The sequence below is a fragment of the Argopecten irradians genome, chromosome 2 (assembly GCF_041381155.1).
Source record: "Argopecten irradians isolate NY chromosome 2, Ai_NY, whole genome shotgun sequence".
NCBI lineage: Eukaryota > Metazoa > Mollusca > Bivalvia > Pectinida > Pectinidae > Argopecten > Argopecten irradians.
The window spans coordinates 61,542,206-61,549,736 of record NC_091135.1 but is presented as its reverse complement, the minus strand read 5'-3'; positions in this window follow the sequence as shown (position 1 = coordinate 61,549,736).

Genomic DNA, 7,531 nt, shown 5'->3' with positions numbered 1-7,531 from the left:
CCTGTTACATCATTTCTTCTTTCCTGTTGTCCAACAGGACAATCATCTGCTGTTTACAGTAAATCATTACTTTTCATGAACAACTACTGTAGACTTAACCTTTTAGCCCACCATCATCAGATGGTGAGCTATTCAAATCGCTTTTTGTCCGTGGTCCGTCGTCCGTCCGTCCCTCCGTTAATAATTCTTGTTATCGCTATTTCTCAGAAAGTACTGAAGGAATCTGTCTCACATTTCATATGTAGGTTCCCCTAGGGCCCTAGTTGTGCATATTGCATTTTGGGACCAATCGGTCAACAAGATGGCCGCCAGGCAGCCATCTTGGAATTTGTTACTTAAAGTTTGTTATCGCTATTTCTCAGAAAGTACTTAAGGGATCTGTCTCAAATTTCATATGTCGGTTCCCCTATGGCCCTAGTTGTGCATATTGTATTTTGGGACCAATCGGTCAACAAGATGGCCGCCAGGCAGCCATCTTGGATTTTGATACTTTAAGTTTGTTATCGCTATTTCTCAGAAAGTACTGAAGGGATCTGTCACAAATTTCATATGTAGGTTCCCCTAGGGCCCTAGTTGTGCATATTGCATTTTGGGACCAATCGGTCAACAAGATGGCCGCCAGGCAGCCATCTTGGATTTTGATACTTTAAGTTTGTTATCGCTATTTCTCAGAAAGTACTAAAGGGATCTGTCACAAATTTCATATGTAGGTTCCCCTAGGGCCCTAGTTGTGCATATTGCATTTTGGGACCAATCGGTCAACAAGATGGCCGCCAGGCAGCCATCTTGGATTTTGAAAGTTAAAGTTTGTTATCGCTATTTCTCAGAAAGTACTGAAGGGATCTTTCTCAAATTTCATATGTAGGTTCCCCCTATGGCCTTAGTTGTGCAAATTGCGTTTTGGGACCGATCGGTCAACAAGATGACCGCCAGGCAGCCATCTTGGATTTTGATAGTTAAAGATTGTTATCGCTATTTCTCACAAAATGCTGAAGGGATCTTTCTCAAATTTCATATGTAGGTTCCCCTAGGTCTCTAGTTGTGCACAATGTATTTTTGGATCGATCGGTCAACAAAATGGCCGCCAGGCTGCCATCTTGGATTTTGATAGTTAAAGATTGATATCGCTATTTCTCAGAAAGTATTGAATGAATCTGTCTCAAATTTCATATATAGGTTCTCCTAGGGCCCTCGTTGTGCATACTTTGATTTGGGACCGATCGATCAACAAGATGGCCACCAAGGAGCCATCTTGGATTTTGATAGTTGAAGTTTGTTACTGCTGTTTCTCAGAAAGTCCTGAAGCGATCTGTCTCAAATTTTATAAGTATTATGTTTGCAAAAGTTTGAAAAGCAGAGAAAAGATCCCTCTTTCCATTGTCAGACATAGATCATTCTTTGGTGGGCGCCAAGATCCCTCTGGGATCTCTTGTATTGTATTATACTTTGTCCTGTATTGTCGGGGATGTCATATCATCGTTGAAAAGTGTGATTTTTGTCACATATTCAAAGAAATGATATATCTAAGCGAGAAACAGCTAAAGCTGGATTTAGTTCATAAAATTATCACAAATTTCAATGATTAGCTGACCTTTTTCCAGTTGAATGTTACTGTTATAACTATATTTTTGAAGCTGTGAAACAGCATTCTTAGGTACGCTCGACGAGCCTGTGCACATCTAAACAATAAAACCACTCCGCGATGAAAATTAAATGTTGTTTTGTTCATGTTACATATTACTTGATAGTATGAATAAATCGAACCTTAGTATTCAAAACCACAAACATTAAATTAAATACATATGCACTATAGACGGTATGAATTAAGTGTTCAGTTGGGACTCTATGATTTATGTATCCCTACGCGTCATGTATGGTCCCAAAAATCACGAACAACGCCTTCTTCGATGTCTTCCTCCGCGGCAGACTTTCGGTCGATTTTGGATTGTGTATGTCTATTTCCATTTCACGTAATTCATGCTACTGATCGATTAATGTAATGAAATGTTAGGAAGATAATTGCAAAAGAAAGTTCTTATAACGGTTATAGAGTTTTTTAATGTGGTTGCATTGACGAACTATATCTGGTGATATCATTGCGCAGTAAAAGTTAATAGGTCACTGGGAGTTGTGCCTTTTGTTTATCACTGCATTATATTGAAAGGAAAAAAGTACAAGATTTATCAACATAAACTTACAAAATATAATGATAATATAGATCTATATATGTACAAGCAACTAAAGGTGACAAATGAACTTATTACACCTTACGAAGACTTGCTAAAGTCCGATGCATTGCATCTAGTTTTCTTGAGGTTATCGTTCTTATAAATTAAAAAGAAATTTGAGTGTTATAAGTAACCAAATATGTACCTTTTATTTGACTTAAATATCTGGCCATGATTTATTATTATTCAAAATTCGGCAAAGCAAAAATCACGATGATAATATACATGTTCTTATGTTCTTATGTTCATGCGATAGTATGTCGCTAACCGGTTACTGCGTCTTTCGAAGACTTGCTTAAGTCCAATGCTTTACATGAAGTTTTTTATGTTACCGACTAGCGTTCTTGTGAATTTAAAATAAATCTGAGTGTTATACGTAACGAAATAATATACCTTTTATTCAGTGGCAGAAGTATCTGGCGTGATTTATTAGTCAACAGTCGTCAAAGCAGCCCATGTTATTTTTTTAAGAAAGGGAACCAAAACATACCCGGAAATGGTAAAACATGTATTTCTGATGTTATATTTTTTCCGAAAATATTCTTAAATGTTTGAAGATATATTGACGAAATTGATAATTTTAGTAATTAATAAAGAATCATAAAAAATGATACTCAGTTTCTGACCGGTTTTATTGGTGTTGAAATCGTTATTTAAGAAATAATTCAAAATTTTTGATATAAAATTTACTTCAGGAAAATGAGTTATTCAACTTATTGTTCTTGATTCAACTTTATATATCATAAAATAAATACGATATACCGTAAATATATTTTGTTTAACTCCCTAATTTAACACTGTACACTAAATTCAATATTTAAATGCAAAACCAATTTCTTTATTCCTTTGTTTGAGTTCTTCATTCACAGCATCTATGAGTGGCCTTGGTACTTTGATCTTAATTACTTATGCGAAAACGCTACAGACTGGTATAGCTGTACGCATACAGAATACTAAAAATGTATGAGACAGTGGATATTACTTCTTAAAATATAATTTCTTTATTTCCGTGACAACAGTACGAACCTGACGTCATATTGTAGACAACGTTCCGTGGTCTCGTTCTAAGACGCTTATCCGTTATGTTAAATAATGCATGCTTAGAATGTGATTGGTTCACAGAGTATAAACGAGAATGTTCCCCAAAACTTTAATTTCGATCTTCACGGTTTAAGTGTTGAACTGTTTTCAGTTGGCTATATAATCAGAAAAGACCGAATTACAATGCGTAAGCGTGAATTGAATTGATTCTTTATACACCGTAACTAATTCAAAACGATAAATCTTTGCTCAGATTCTACTGAAAAATGAGAAATGATTTTGGAACTTTGACGTATCCACTGTATGTTCTTTAGTGACCCGGTTAGCGTTTTCACATGCGTAATTTGGAAAATAAAGTTATAACAGTAATGTTCACAAGAAAAAGTCACATAATCATTGAAATCTGTGACAATTTTATGAACTAAATCATGCTTTAGCTCTGTTTCTCGCTTACATATATATCTGTTTGAAAAAAATAACCAAAAATTCACCACCTAATAAATAACATGTTATATACAAATGTGTAACTGGTTAACATAAAGATTTAAATGACATAATTTTAAATAAATGATTTTTTGTATGAAATATTTAAATTTGAAACGTTTAAATGATATGTAATTTAAAGGTTGTCATAAATAAAAACATATTTTTTTCCAATTGAATGATTTAATTGAAATAAATCATACAGGAATTCGCTAATGCGAAGACTCGCATATATTTTGGACTCACTGATTTTGTGTGGAACTCACCATTTTCAAAAGTGGTGAGTCCAGGACTGACAAGAAAAAAATCCTAAATAAATTGCTGAAAATCACTCTTTTCAACGATGATAGATTACATACCCGTCTATACTGTGTACGAAATAGAATACAATTTAAATATAAATTTTACTTCTACGCATTGATGAAACACTCTACTGTTCCGTGGGCAACTTGTATATTAAGATTCTTGGCCGTGAATTGAACACCGTGCAAATATTTATAACGTACGCTCCCCAGACGATATTTTTTTATGTAAAAGAAGCGTTTCCACGAGCGTATATCCCCGGTGCTACAGCTGCATCGCGCTACATGTATCCAATAGCATTCGCGCACTTACTATGTCTCGACATATGACCACAAGCCCTCCACATCTGGTTCGCGAATTCAAATCTCAAATGTGATAGTTCCCCGATACTGACCACTGCTCGGTGGTTTTCTCCAGGTACTCCGGCTTTCCTCAACCAACAAATTAAACCTGGTTCGCCCTTACATGACCCTGTCTGTTAATAGGACGTTAAATTAATTAAAATCAAACCCCTTCTACGAATCACACCATTACACATATGATTCTTCTAATAACATTCGTACATATATACAATTCTACCAAAAACATCAACATCTACCAATAACATCAACACACATACGATTCTACCAATAGCATCCGTAGACACATACGATTCTACCAATGCCATCCACACACATATACGAATCTACCGATTAAATCAGCACACATACTATTCCACAAATAACATCCGCACACATGCATGTATACGGTTCTACCAATAATACCCATACATTTATACAATTTTACCAATAACACCCGTACACATTCAATTCTGCCAATAACACAGATACACATACGATTCTACCAATAATACTCGTAAAAAATCCGATTCTGCCAATATACCCGTACACATACGTTTCTACCAACAACATCCATACACATTCAATTCTGCCAATATACCCGTACACATTCAATTTTGCCAATATACCCGTACACATACGATTCTACCAACAACATATATACACAAATACGATTATACCAACAACATCTATACACAAATACAATTATACCAACAACATCTGTACATAAATACAATTATACCAACAACATCTGTACATAAATACAATTATACCAACAACATCTGTACACATACGGCATCATCAGAGCCGAAAATATTCCCCCAAAAAACATCACATTAAAAAACATCAGTGACCATTCATATTTCGTACGATACATGTGCTACGTATTTTCGTTGTTAGAGATTCTGAAACTTTGCGAAAATGCAATGGTGTACTGATAACATAAATATTTCGTTTTGATTACAGAATCATGGAGAACGTACGTCAGTCCATACTAGAGAATATCCGCAAAATGGAGCTCCCAAACAAGAACAAGGCTATCTACAAACGCTATGGCAAACCTCCTTATTCCTATGCCGGTATGATCATCGTCGCCATTATGACGTCACCTAACAAGATGCTTAGCCTGAGCCAGATTCACGAGTACCTGAGGAATATGTTTGACTTCTTCCAGCAGCCTTATATGGGATGGAAAGACTCTGTACGCCACAATCTATCCCACTGTAAGTGTTTTGTGAAGGGAGGGAAGACTGCTGACGGCAGGAACAACCTGTGGGCCGTCAATATTTCGGAAGTTACCCCTAGCCTCTTTCGACGCCAGCAGACCGTCATCGCCAAGGACGGTAACTACGCAGAAGATCTGCATGACGAACTCCAGATACCTCGAACGAACATCCCCTTCTTCAACTACTCAAGAGGTGCTCCGTCTACATCCACGTCCGACCGTACGTCCTCAGATTTACCTACTAAGACACCTGCCTCAGAAAAGGATGTTCACTCAGTAGATGAGAGTCGTGAAGATCAAGCCATTCCGTCTAAGAAAAGACATGTCTTCACCTTGGATGGGCCACCAACACCAGTGTTGTATCGTCTTCCGTCGGGAAACTCTGCAAATAGTCCTATCGTTGTTAATAGTCCAGATAAAGGAACCACTACATTTATCCGCCCGCCATCTGTATTGTCGACGACTTCCTCCACGGCTCTTCGGTCACTAAGTGAGCAGTCTCGTCAGGATCAGTGCTCATCTCCAGCTTTCTCCGACATCACAGAACCAAGGACCCCAGATGATATGAGCGGTTTCCGTCCCATCAACGAAGACTCCAAGTCTGGATGGATCACACCAATCGGCCAGGTTCGTGATGGCTCGGATTTGACTCGTGGCGCCACCTGTTTGTCTGACGTGTCTCCCTCTCGGAGTGAGTGTTCCGCATCAGGAAGGGTTCCTAAGAGGAAACAGATCCGCCATAGACCCAGAGTTCGTAAATTCATGAAGACAGACCCGACACCAACCGGTCGAACAGAGCAGACTTTCTCACACAAGTCGTATGCTGACCTGCAGTCTTTGGTCACACAGTCATCAAGCGACCAGTGGGAGTTATCGATTCACAAGGCTATTGGCAATCTACAAGGACTCTGTCAGACCAATACTGATGATCACAGTCATGTTCCTTCCTTTGACACACCCCAGGCTTCAGAAGATCTATATTCCAGTGAGGACGTGCAGACGACACTCTATGTTAATACAGATGGTAGAGGCTACTGCTTGAAGACAGAGACCATCAGTGACCGAGCAAGTACGTCAAGTCATCCAGACGATATCTCCGGATTTGTCCAGAAAGACCACACTTACTCAAGTCCTGAACGCTGTTCGACCCCATATCTCCAGTCCAGCGACGCCATGACAGATGGACCTCCGGTGACGGGCCATAGGGATTCAGGGTCCTTGGAGGAATTCGCGAACTGCGCCCTGTGGTACAGCATGCTTAATTAGGTATAGCACTGTGAACTTGTAGACCATATACATATATGAACTTTAAGTCAGGTTTAAAACGAAGTGTATGCAACACACCTGGATGTCATCAAACGAGATCTCCATACATTCGAGTGTATTTAATCGAACTTTACCTCAGCCCCATGTTGTCAAACATAACATAACTATACATGTGATCAAACATAACATAAATATACATATGATCAAACATAACATAACTATACATGTGATCGAACTTTTCATCAACGTTATAAACATTAAATATCCGCAGTATTTGATGAAACTTTACCTCATCTGAATGTGATCAAACTTTACCTCGTCTGAATGTGATCAAACTTTACCTAGTTTGAATGTGATGAAACTTTGCCTCATTTGAATGTGATGAAACTTCATCTCATCTGAATGTGATCAAACATTACCTCGTCTGAATGTTATGAAACTTTACCTCGTCTGAATGTGATGAAACTTTACCTCATCTGAATGTGATGAAACTTTACCTCATTTGAATGTGATGAAACTTTACCTCATTTGAATGTGATGAAACTTTACCTTATCTGAATGTGATCAAACTTTACCTCGTCTAAATGTGATCAAACTTCACCTCATCTGAATGTGATCAAAATTTACTTCATCTGAATGTGATCAAA